The 13918-nt window shown below is 35.6% G+C and overlaps 1 protein-coding gene across 3 annotated transcripts in view; it reads right to left on the bottom strand.

Moving 5' to 3' along the window:
* Positions 1-13918, bottom strand: part of syngr1a (synaptogyrin 1a) — a 28754-nt gene that overhangs the window by 8260 nt on the left and 6576 nt on the right.

Consider the following 13918-nt stretch of genomic DNA (forward strand, 5'->3'; position numbering starts at 1 on the left):
AGCAAAAACAAATACTATAAAAGTCAATGGTTACAGACGATTTCCAACATTCTTCATTGTAAATTCCTTTGGTTTTATCCAAAAAAAACAAAAAAACATCAGCAACACCAACTTCAAACTGATTTGAAACAAGTTAAGGATGACTAAATGATGCCAGGATTTTAATGTTTTGACTGGACTATCCATTTTAGTGTCCACTTACTCTGCTCTTAAAGTCATGTATATTTTTGCATATAATTAACTATTTGATGCATATTGAACAGTAAAATTTGACCAAACATATACAGAATCTAGATGGTGAAAGTATATCTATACATATGACGTATGTTGTCAGCAGACAAGAGATAGATAGCATGCACCTTCTTTCATCTGAGAAATATCGCTAAGTTACAAAGCATGCTATCTATCTCAGATTCAGAAAAGCTAGTCCATGCTTTTATGACTTTTAGGCTGGATTGCTGTAATGCTCTGTTCGCTGGTTGCCCAGCCTCCTCTATTAACAAACTTCTGTTAGTACAAAATGCAGCTACCAGGTCAAGATAATATGATCATATCACCCCAATTTTATCCTCCTTACAATGGCTGCCTGGTAAAATATTGCTTCTCGCCTTTAAAGATTTAAATAATCTAGCTCATGTTAATCTAAGCAACCTTCTGTCTTGCTACAATCCCACCTGCTTTTTAAGATCTCAACTCAGGGCTTCTGGTAGTACCCAGAATAGCTAAGTCTACTAAAGGAGATCAAATCTTCTCATTTATGGCTCCAAACTCCAAGGCTCAGACACACTCTCTCAGTTCAAAACTAGATTAAAGACCTATCTTTTTAGTAAAGCATCCACACAGAGCATCACATAATTGTAGGATGCATGAGTGTGCTCCATGCTTGACAAATCATCTGTAGGACACACTTTTCTTGTCTTAACGCACCAGGCATTTTGTTAGTAATACTTATATGCGTTACATGATTGTTTATAGGTTTGTTTATATAATGAGTAGATGTGTTTCAGTATTTTTTGTGTTTTTTCTATAGGAAGATCTGGCAACACTAACGACACGCTAGCCATGACTCTTACCTCATTTTCCTTCGGTTTCTTTTACCACACATATAGATGTTTTATTTACTGAGTGTATCTCAGTTAATTCAAGCGTAGAATGTGGTTGTGTGTACAAACTGTGTACATGGCAGGGTATAAACTTTGAAGATTAAACTGACAATTACATTTTTGTTACCGAAGCCACTCAATAGTTATGAGCTACACTATTTACATTGCAAAGGGGTTTTACACTATTTACATTGCAAAGGGGCAACAAACACCATGCACAAATGACTGTACATCAGTTTGTAAACATTATACATTCTCAACATGTTAATATCTGCTAAAATGAGCTATAAATAACAATCCCTGTGACCAATAAGGTTGACATTCTGATCCAACAACACTCAATGAAGTGTCTGTTGCTGCTGATTGTTGCAGTATAAATTAGCCAGGCTCCATAAGCTAAGTCTTAGCACACACGCTTAAAAAACATTAACCCAGAGTTAAGCTTAGTGTCAAAAGTTCTAAAGCAGCTGTTAAAGTTGCTGAAATGCTATATATTCCCACTATAGCACAGATTTTGGCTTTATTTAGTAAACAAAAGGGCCTTTTCTGCCACCAAATTAAATTAATTCTTGCAGCCAACTACCGCATTGTGCTGGAAATATTGTGTGCAGATGCCATCTATTACCACAGAGAGCACTGAGCATGTGTATTTAATCTCACTTTGTTCCTTTCTAATGGTTTGTTTTCTACAAGGAAGCTAGGCAGCAGAATTTAACACTTCCATAACATTAAGTGCCATTTTGGATGAGCCTGTGCTCTCTTTTTGGCTCCAGAGGAATAGTCAATTCTTTTCAAGAGGATGGAGGCAAGTTTTGGCAAAGGGCAGAATTTTAACAGCTGGCCTGTGCATCTGTACAATGTGTCTGAATGTGTGTGAGAGTGTGAAAGAGACGCTTCATTATTCCACTCATGCAATTAAGTTGAAATGCTCTTGGCTACCAGCAAACAGTCCCATAGTTGCTCTCTAATTGTAAGCTACAAGGCCATGATTTAACCCAGAGAATCAGCTTTATCTTCAAATTAATGTTGAGGGGTTTGGAAACACCGAATCAAGTAAACATTGAATCTCCACAGATAGAGGTTCAGAGGCTCATTCAAATCCTAATCTCGATCTCATCAAGGTCATATAAACAAGATAATAACATGACATCTAATGACTGCTGACCTATGGTATGGCCAACTTTAGGTATAACCAGGCAGAATATTATATAAGAGTATAGTACTGTAAGTTTTATTTATTAAAATTGTATGTATTTAAATCTATTTTTAAATAATGTACGTCTAAAATCAGCACCATATCTTGTACATTTGTGGTCTTTACTGGCTTTGATGAAATAAAATAATAGCAGTCAGAACCGAGAGCCAACATATAATTCAACTGCACTATGGGTCTCTCGAATTTGTGTCTTTCCTTGCGAATATTTCCAGATCACAACCATTCTTCTCTGTTTGACTTAATTTCCTGTCACTTCCTTCACTGTCCTATCATAATGAAGGCAAAAAAAATCTTTAAAAAATACAAACTAACCAGTTTGATTGATTCCCAAAACAACTATGATTCTCATTCTTTTAATGAACAGTTTAAAATGGCAAGAAGGCAATATTGAACCAACATCTGACTAGGGTTGCGCGATGTCGACCAATTTGGCATTGTAGGATGTCTAATGTGAAACATCAGGATAGATGATGGCATTGTTGTCATAAGTGGCGTTGAATTATTTATTTATGAATAATTAGTTAATTCATAACTAATACATTTTTTGTAGCCTACCGTTTTAACTACCTGACCTGCATATTCTTTGTTTTACCCATAACCAAATCATAAATAAACAAAGATAGGTTACACACAACTTATAACCTAACAAATACTTTTGCTGCGTGTATCTGGCATGAATAGGCAGAGTGATCTGTGAGGTTTTAATGGCGTCGACAAACTCGGTTGGTAAAAAAAGTGCACAACAACAGAAACCAACCAACAGTATCTGAGGTTAAAGTACAAGCATTAAAGCGTATGATTGAAGCAGTGTACTGATGCTGTGACACGTTACCTGATAAATTCAAAAGACAGAAGATTTGTTAGATAGAGACAAGATTAATTAAATATCACATTTAATAACTATAGTGAGACGAGATGCAGCGGTACATCCTTAATTAACTGTCTGACGTGCACTTCTCTCTGAAGTTTTGAGCTCAAAGCACTTACTGACTGCCTGGAGCTCAGAATGTGAGTGTGTGAATGTGTGTGAGTGTTTGTGTGTGTGGCCACATGACGTGTGTTTTCAGCGGTATATTGTGGACAAAGATCTTTTCAGAAATGTTAGATGAAATGCCAGTGTGGACGTGGATCGTTTTTGTTTTAAAATGCCATTTTAAAACTAAAACGTATTTGTAAACAGGGCCTAAGTGTGTATTTTTCGCAAACGGGTTGCTGCTGCAACGGGAGCAGGGCGGAGGATCACGAAATCGACCCTCCATCTGACATCGACATTGGTCTTTGCTTATTTTTTTATTATTTTTACCTTGAATGGATAGGACAGTCGAAAGTACTGACAGGAAAGCATGGAGAGCAGAGAGAGAAATTAAGGATCGGCATAGGACCTCGAATCGGGAATTGAACTTGGTCACCGTGAGCACTGGAGAGCATGTGTCAGCGCACTACTACTACTACTACTACATTCCTTATTTAAACACAAAGAAATAAATGACAGCAGTGACAACATCATTCAACAATCTGATTTACTTATAAGAAATGCAGGAGGTAGAAACCCCATTCGCAGATTTGCGAGGATGTACAGCTCTGAAATGAATGGCTAGATGTTAATAATGTATTTTAACACAAATTAGAGATCTGTACAGTATATGCACAATATTAACCAGCTGCATGGAAGAAGAAATTACAGGGAAAGAATTACAAACTTTGAATCTTTTGGGTTCGTAAATCTCGGAAGAAAAACAATGCAAACAAGAACCAAAGTCCATAATAAACTGAAATGAACCTAAATAAATCTAAATACTTAAATTAATAGTAATAACAACAATAATAATAATAATAATAATAATAATGATATAGATTACACTTTATGTTAATGGTATGTTTGTTGAATTTAAGTTACATTGCATCTACATGCCAACTAATTCTCATTAGATTATAAGTAGACTTTTAGGTTGGGGTTGGGGTTATGTAAGTTGACATTACTTGCAAGGTTTCTTATAGTCAGTTTAATATCTGTTAAAGGAGCAGTATCAACATATACATAGCAATATTAAGCAGACAGTCTACTAATACTCATGGACAATCAAAATAAAGTGTTACCATAATAAACTACTACTACTACTACTACTACTACTACTACTGATAATAATAATAATAATATGCAAATAGTGAATGTTAAACATGCAGGATGTAATATTAAACATGCAAATCAGTAATGTTTCTAAATCTAGTATAGTCATTCTTGAAATGTGTTTTTTGGTCATTAAGTTGTATGAATGCTGAGTGATTGTCCATATGACGACGTGTGGTTGAAGACAGAAGTCTTTTGTAAAACATTTCTCTCTGAATATGCGAATCTAAGTTACTAATGGTCTGCCTTAAATTAGCTGTCTAGATCACAAGGCAGCATGGTCAACGAGTGCATGAAAGCAAGCATTGTAATAGGCAGCACGTGGGATCCGGATCTTGTGATCATCAGGAATAGAGCTTTACAAGCTCCCAGTTTAATCCTGGTTGGAGTGTTTTATGCAAAATGAGTGCAAAGCGAGACAAATGACAAAAATCAGGTTGTTATGTTTTGTTCATGATATGGTATATATTGTATGGAAGTCTTATTATTCAACTATGCCTAGATCAACAGTATTCTAGTCAATGGCACGTTTGATTCTGTAATAATTCAGTTTTCCCCAGTGGGTTAATAAAGTGCTTTACTATAATAAACACTTCATGCATGTTATGTTTTGTAGAATTTAGCACCTGTGTGTCATATTTTATTGGTTTTCATTGTTTCTCACTGTAATTTTTTTTCTTCAATCATCCAGACATTTCAAATAGGGTTAGTGTGTGTGTTTGTTCAATTTTAGAGACAGCCATAATAGCTCACCCACTGATAAATCAATCAACACCTTTAAAGGAAGAGAAATACAATGGAATAGAGCTGTACAGCTGTTCAGCTGGGCTCTTTATACAAAGCACATTGGTGTTCGTGTAGCTGGTTGTTTGGATAGATAGGGGGCAGGACAATGACAGAGCAAGCCTACAACAAAATAAATGTAACTTATAGTGCATAGCCGTGAGGCTTACATCAGTTAAAAATAAGAATTCTGTCATTGGAAACAAATGATTATTTTGGGTCAGGTCTTTTGTATTGATCTTTGGTTCAAACTGAATGATGTGTTGACGAAGTTGGACTGATCCAGTTCTAGAGTCAAAGTGAATATTGTCTCTTAAGCTCTATTAGGGCTCGAGAAAAAGGACTGCCCGATGGCCTGGGGCCAGCGTGCAGGACACTCGGGACAGTAGACAGTGCTGCCTTGTCAGTAAAATTTAGTTTGGTTGCATTGCATGCAAATACAGTCTTAGGGTGCTTTCAAACCAAGACATTTGTTTCAGAAGCTGTCTTATTTGCTCAGTTAGTGTGGTTCGTTTGGCATATGTGAATCCTACAATGACGCTTGGATCCGCACCAAATCAATCGGTCCGAGATCGCCTGAATGAGGTGGTCTACACTCAATTGAAACGAACTCTGGAGTGGATCGATAGTAGTGAGAAAGCAAAACGATCCAACAAACTAATGAACCAGGCTATAATACAGTGTATTATAGTTGTGTATGATGAGAGAATTATGAGTAGGGCAGGATTTCATTTCTACCAGAAAATGTGTGTCGAATCTGAAAGTGAAAGCTGTTTATCCTTTAGGAAAATTGACAAAAATTACCATCTGATAATTTTTCCATATTTTAATCATGTAATATTTTGTATTAGGTCTGTTGTTTTGCTGATTTCTGCTCCGACACCTCGAAAAAAAGATCAACATTGATCTGCTTTATGATCTGACTGCAGTCTCATTTTATCACTTATTTTTCTCTATAATTTAAGTCTATAATGCATAATGCTAGCCAACATTATTTTTAAGAGATTTATTCAGTAGAGATTTACAAAACTTGACAACTGAAATAAGTCTATGTATGAGAAAGTCTGATGTATGTTTGGTGACGATGTCAAAATTAAAGTGCACATTTTCGCTTATAAAATATATAAACACACACACACATAATCAAATTTCAAATTTAGTTACATCACACTTGTAATTTTTAATTGTCAGTTGTATTTACAGAAAAGTTAAGCTGGATAAAAATGGATTACAAATATATTTGGATTTTAACACATATAAAATATGTGGCTGAGAAATAGCTGGCCAGAGACAATTTAAGCAGGGCAAGTAAAAATCTGAACCACTGGCCCAATCTGGTTTGTAGAAAAAATGCAATTTGGTTGATGTAGGGTGTCAACAAATATGTGTCAATTCAATAGTTTCTTCTTGTGTATTATGTCATAATAAAGACAACACATGCCACATGTGTGACTCTTCACAACATCAACACCGAACATCTAGATGTTACTTTTTTTTCAGTTGTCCACAATGAGTTGGACATGATGATGTTGCCCAATCATTTATTATACTCTCATACAGAATGCAGAGCAGGAAATTTTATACAAGATGAACTGGCAAACACATTTTTGTTGCAATGCGTAGGAAGCGTATCTTTGAAGGTAACTCGCAGTCTACTGAAAGTTTGTATTCATTTTAATTAAGTAGCATTAGCATTTGTGAACACAGGGCTGCTTTGTTTACAACCATTGCTGGCACAGAATCAATCTACTTCAATCTACTGTTTATATAAATATGGAGGAAACTGCTTCTTTGGGAAACACTCAATAGACAATTGCATGGACATCTATAATGTATGCGGCTTCCTGGTAAACAGAATGCATGTCAAAGACTTCATAAAATGATTGTTCACAAAGCAATGTGTAGTCTGGCATGTTCGGTATTCACAACATATCAAAATATTACCAAGACAAATCACATAATCTGACACAGTGACCGACAAAATAAAGTGTGTAGTCTGAACGGGGCTTTACACAAAGCATCAGATGGCTTAAGACCTGGGGGCAAAATATACAGTACTGCGAATACATTTGAAACAGCTCAATTTTACTATGACCAATACAATCTACCAAGAGCAGCACAAATAAGCACAGGGATTCAAACAAATAGAGGCAATGATAATCAGGTAGGCATGGGTCGGTTATTGTGATGATATGATAACCTTGGATAAAAAGATCACACGGTATATTTTGATTACTGCTCTAAAAATATATTCTTTTAAAATCTTTTTTTCCCACTTGAACACAATATATTTTATTTTAAGAAACATTTATAATATTTTAGAGCAGTAAACATGTCAGGCTAAATAATTCAAATGAATCATTAACTTCTGCTGTCTTCATTAGTTTCAAAAACACTGATTTCTTTACAATTTAAAATGGCATCTTTGTATATCTTTTCTGCAGGAGATACTGTTGTCCTAACAAAATGAGACATAGTTAAAAAAAAATCTTACACATACCTTAAGAATGGTATAGCAGAACATTTTGGCGGTTTTAAAACCTTTACTATTCCAAACCGCTGTATACCTTGAAAACCTTGGTTATCGTCCCATCCCTATTATAAGGTGTGTGTAATCTAGAAAATAGGTTGTAACTTGCTTTTATTGAGGTGTTGAGTGATGGTGCAAAGAAATAGATTACCGCAAGCCTTAATGAATTTTGTTGCATGAGTCATTTTAAGTGAAGTTTCATAAACTAATTTCGAGAGGAGCACGTGATATGATTGTGCACCGCTGGCCACTCATCCGTAATCAGTAAAATCCAATCAGAATGATCCTAGCTTAATATAAAGGGATCACTTTCTCCTTTTTGCTCTATCTTCGTTTTGGAAGAATCCCCCCTTCCACCCCATCTCCTCCTTTTTTTTTCTCCCCTTTTAAAGGGGGAGTGATCGAGACCTATCTGATCTCGGTTCTCCTGATATGCTTCTAGACCGGGCGGGAGCCCTGGGCTCAAATATCTCCGAGCTCAGGGTTCTCGCCCGGGACAGCATGCCAAACCTGCTATAAGTGCCAAGCATATCCAAGTGGAAACTCTTGAAATAATGTCCTGACATAAATATTGCATCTGAAAGTAAAAATTCTATAAAGCTTGTCGTACACTGTGCAACTTCAACATGGTATCAACTCAAAATGTACAGGAACATTGTATGCGATGTAAAGGGAAAGCTTGCAACAGATGTGCTTACACTATAGGGTCCGTTTGCTCAGCAGTGGCTTGAAAACACATAACACCTGCTTCTTCTTCTTTTTGGTTTAATAGTGGTTGGCAAACCAGCATACAATGTATTTATGGCACCCAATGGGAAGGATTGTAAAGCTTGTTAATTTAAAAACCACAACAAATTATATATATTTTTCCTTGTCAGATCTGTATCTCACAAATACATGAACAGAATATCACACACTTTTAATTGTTTCCATGTATTCTGGAATATACATTTTAAATTTTGCACCATTGTACCCTCCGTGAACCTGTCAGTGTGTGTCTGCTTCTGTTTTCGCGCACAAACACTGAGTTCAACTCAATTGGTTTGTAGTTCTGGGTTAAACGATTCCTTCAGAAAACCTTCGGATTGCTGATCAAGAGTTTAATTGCTTCTCTGTTTCCTCTGTACACTGAATGAACACAGCATGACAAAGCTGAAATTAGGCCCAAATCAAAAAGGATCCCGAACAAGTCAGTTTTTGGCTCAAAATCACAGTGTATGCCCAGCTTAATGCATATGCAATAAGTTCATCTGCAAAAATGTTGACTAATTTCTGTGCATCTGGGCATTAAAGTCACTTTAAGGTAGTCTTTGACTAATATACCGCCAAGGCCAATATCAGTTGAAAGAAAGAGCGACTCTTAGAAGCACACATAGATGTCAGAGCCATTAAATATTACCAGCAAAAATGCTCCTTGACATACTTTCACATACAAATCAGCCTACAGGCTTTCAGAGACTATATTTGTTTTAAGCTGCTCACACACTTGCAATAAGGAAAAGTGGTTAATACATACAATGTACATACACTGACCGGCCACTATATTAGGTAAACCTTTTACGACCACAAGTGTACCTATCTGCTGATGGCTAATTCCAGCAGCAGAACACGCCATGTCAAAGCGTGAATTATCTCAGACTGGTTTCTTGAAACTGACAATGAGTTCACTGATCAAATGGCCAACCCCTGTACTAGTAAGGTGTACCTAATAAAGTGGCCGGTGAGTATATATATCCCCTTTAAATGCTTTAACGTTGCTTTTTCATTCATTTTGATGCTTGCATCAATTTATTATAATTGCTTTGAAAAGAGCAACCACTTCATGTCTTCTTTGTGCTCGACAGAAGTCAGAAAGTCTTAAGTCTGGATAATTTAAGCTTTTGTTAAAAGGGTGTCTTCTTCGCCACTAAAAAGACATGTCATCTTTCTCTCTTTTTTCAGTCTGTTACATGCCTGCAAAGCTTTGCCTTTCTCTCTCTCTCTCCCCTCCCCCTCCAATCCCTCGCTTTTAATCTCCCTGACCTTGTGTTCACTACGCGGGGAAAGAGAGATCACGAGAGAGAGAGAGACTGAGTCATAAGACTACAGATGAAGACCACCTATACATCCAAGCTCTCCCTCACACAGTCAACATATGACAAATGCATTACAGCATTTAGAGGTCATGCGTCCATACAGCAACACAGACTGAAGAAACAAGAATAAGACACTTACAAACATCAGTCATACAGGGAGCAGTAGGCCTGCTGCGATATAAACAGGAATATTCAATTAAATTACATTGCTGCACCGGCAGTCACTCTTTGTAATAGCATATTTCATGGCAAAGATATAATAATAGTTCCTCTAATGAAATGAAAATAGTAAATTTACTGATTATATTCTTAGATATATTGAAATTGATATTCTTATATGATTAGTCCAAGCAGGCACACAACATCATAAGACGTTAATATTAGGTTAGATTTAGGTCGTAACGTCAGATTTCCAAAATTCAATGTATGTTATTTTGACGTCTAATAACGATGTCAAATGACGTTGATATTTGGTTGTTGTAAGTGACCAAAATTGAAAGTCGAGCCAAAATCATAAGCCAATGTCATATTGACTTGACATACTGATATTTATTCATCAGGTATGTCAACCAAAATTTAACATCTAATAGACATACCTGCCAACACTCCCGTTTTACCAATGAAAGTCCTGTATTTCAGACCCATCTCCCGCCATACTCCTGTTTTGTTATTTCTCCCGGAAAACTAAATTCACCTGGTGCATAGTACAGTTACTCAGGTGTGTTATTCAGACACCTCAACCCAAACACCTAGACACCCCCCCCCCCCACCCACCCTGGATTTTCAGAGACAAATGCTGATAGACATCATAGTGGTAACGTTCACACAATGTCAAGCTGTAACCCGTGTGTGCATTATACATTGATGATCGGGGGTCAACATTTTCAGTACTTTGTGTAATACATGCTTTAGTAAATCAAATGTATGTATTTATTTAATTGACATCTAATTTATTAATAAAATATATTTACATTTTCAGTGTTTAGTGGAATAGGCTATATAGTGTATTCTGACCTGATTAGCTATTTTCGCCTTACTTTAGGTCAAACTTTACAAACTATGCATCTAATTTGACTTTACTTACTTTAGGCTGTATGTAGAAACAAACACCTATTTTATGAGAAATCAGTCCTGTGAACTCTTACGGTGTCTATCGGTGATCTAAATCTGCTAGTTTCAGGTTGTTGAATGACTTTTTTCTCGCATACAGTATATAGATGGACTGGCGTGATTATGCATTCACAATAGTATGATACAGTATAGGGGTGGTTAAATGGATATCTATTAATATAATTATTAACTTTATTATTTAAAATACAGATCAGAGAGAACTTTTTTTAGATTCAAAGGGACCCCCCATACATCTTGTTTTGACGTCCTTAGGGGGGATCAAGCCTTAATTATGTGGGTCAATCCCCTCCAAAAAAAAAAACCCCTGTAACATCATTAGACACAGATATTTGGTGGTTTTTAGGTTGGGTTGGAGGGTGACCAAAATGCAATCTGTCCAACGTTTGACACTGGCATCAACACGATTTTGATTTTTAAGCAAAATTTAAAGTCCCACGACGTTGGGGTACAATGTCAATCTGAAATCCTGTGCCTGCAGGGGTGAATCAGTTTAAACGTCTTATTTTGATGAACAGATTCAATAGTGATTCCTTTGCATCTATACTTTTATTTTATGTTGGGTAGTCTAGACAATAATTTTGTTTGTTACAGTAGTGACTTTGATTGCTAAATTCTTATGTTGTTTCTACCATACACATTAGTCTACATATCGATTACCAATTAATCACTCCTTGCCATCTTTTTGTGTAATATCATTGAGAAGACCAAACTAGCAAGGGATATTTATGAAAATAAACGTGTAAAAATATCTACTGAAGCAAAGTGATTTGTACTTGTGTTTTGCAGTAAACAAGTCCTCCTGGGACGTTTCTACCTACAAGTTGACAAGTCTTAAAACAACATGAGGTGCATTCAAGTTGTACATACTCTTGATAAACTACAATAGATAGAAAGTGAACAGCAAATAATTCACATCAGTTATGTTTTGTCTCTGACTACCCACAAGAGTTGACTTTTGCATCCATGAATTCCACCCACTGGTCTATACATAACAATATATAATGGTATCTATTAGGGCTGGGGGATTTGGCCAAAAATCAAAACCTCAACTAATTGAACATTTTAACTCAATGACGATTAATGAACGACTATTTTATTTATTAATTTTTTGCCCTTATAAAGTTCACTGCTTTGTACAGTAAATATGCTCACATATTACAAGTGAGAAATTTTTGAATGAAGGGTGCATTACTTGATTTTAAAATACACATGACTCCACACGCAGTAAGAGATTTTGATCGATTATTGGTTCTGAATATCGAATTTGATTACTTTTCGATTAATTGCCCAGCCCTAGTATATATAATTCTCTATTACAGATCAGTGATTCTGCTGTTTCTGATTGACATACCACCAACTCAGAAACTCAAAGGTTAAAGAAAAGTTTCCTACTTGTATTTATGACTTGTGTGTGTTCATGATGAGCATTCAACTTTTAAAAACATTTTATTATTCCACATGACTTGAACACACCATCTGTTGTCAGAAAAATCATCATTGTTCAGAATATTGTTGGAAAATCTCCACTAAACTTTTTACCATTGTATAATTTCACCTAGCAGCTACAATAGCGTCATCGGTCTTCCATTTTGCCATTTTTGAAAGCCATATATGGAAGAGAGTTGATCAACGAAATCCATTGTGAAGGACCAAAACATATGAAACATACTATATTTTCTGTCAGCGTTGTCCACTATGAAACACGATATAAGAAATACATAAAAAATAAAATCGATTATTCTGTCCTATAGCACTTAGAGATTGGATAGTCTAGACCGGGCAATAGTCTCATTGTGGAATTTTTCATATATTAAAATTAGGGCAAATATACGCAATTATATTGAATCATGATAAAATTAATATCAAAAACAATGAAAAACTCTGGAGTCTTTTTTTACTCTGTATTGATCTAACACACATCAGAAATGTGCTACATGAGAATCTAAAGTGTGCTGATATTAGAGATGTATCGTATTTTGGCCAAAGAAAATTTATCAGCCGAAAATATGTTACGTCATTTTATGCACACACTATTTTTTGTGGCTTTAGTCATTGTTGGGGCATTCATTTAAATCTGGAAGTTTAAAAATCAAAAATCAAAAAAGTTCTGAAATCAAAGTTTAACAAGTTTTAGGTAGGATTGTTTGTTCATATTCGACCACCAGTCAGAAAAAAAAACATTCCATTTTCCATGACAGCAGTTTTAATGTAGCGACTGACCTCGTCATTTTCCCTGTCAGCTTGCTGTACATTTTCCCACACTGCAAAATTAGCCCTTTTTGACATCTTTGTCATCATTTGTTTCACCTTTGCAGAGCTGGGTTTTGATGTTGTAACAAACGATTTGTTTACTTTGTAGCAATGATTAATTTTATTTTTAAATTTTACCACTTTATATAAAAACAAACACTCATAGAACACATTTATACCAGCAATTTTTTCCAATCCATTTGTAAAAAAAAAAAAAAAAGCTCTTTTACTTTTCTTTTAATATTTGATAAGCATCATCGTATCCAAATACTTTATAAATGCTATTATAAAATAAAAAATTATAATATACTCCTCCGTTGTTTATTGATTTTAGAAAATATCTAAAAAAAAAAATTCAGATAGGCCGTTTGTAAAATTAAAGTTCAAAATGTCTTAAAACAGCTTAATATATTTATATTATACTGTATATTACTAAATCGTTATAACTTTTGTTTGTTTTATATTGGTTTATTTAATGCTTTTATTACATACGATATTTGTATATCTTAAATGATTTCAGGTGACGCTGTGCCGCAGTAGGTTGTGCTGTTGCCTCACAGCAAGATGGTTGCTGGTTTGAGCCTCGGCTGGGTCAGTTGGCGTTTCTGTGTGGAGTTTGCAGGTTCCTCCTGGTTCTCTAGTTTCCCCCACAGTCCAAAGACATGCGGTACAGGTGAATTGGGTAGGCTAAATTGTCTGTAG

This window comes from Danio rerio, chromosome 3, assembly GCF_049306965.1.
Source record: "Danio rerio strain Tuebingen ecotype United States chromosome 3, GRCz12tu, whole genome shotgun sequence".
NCBI lineage: Eukaryota > Metazoa > Chordata > Actinopteri > Cypriniformes > Danionidae > Danio > Danio rerio.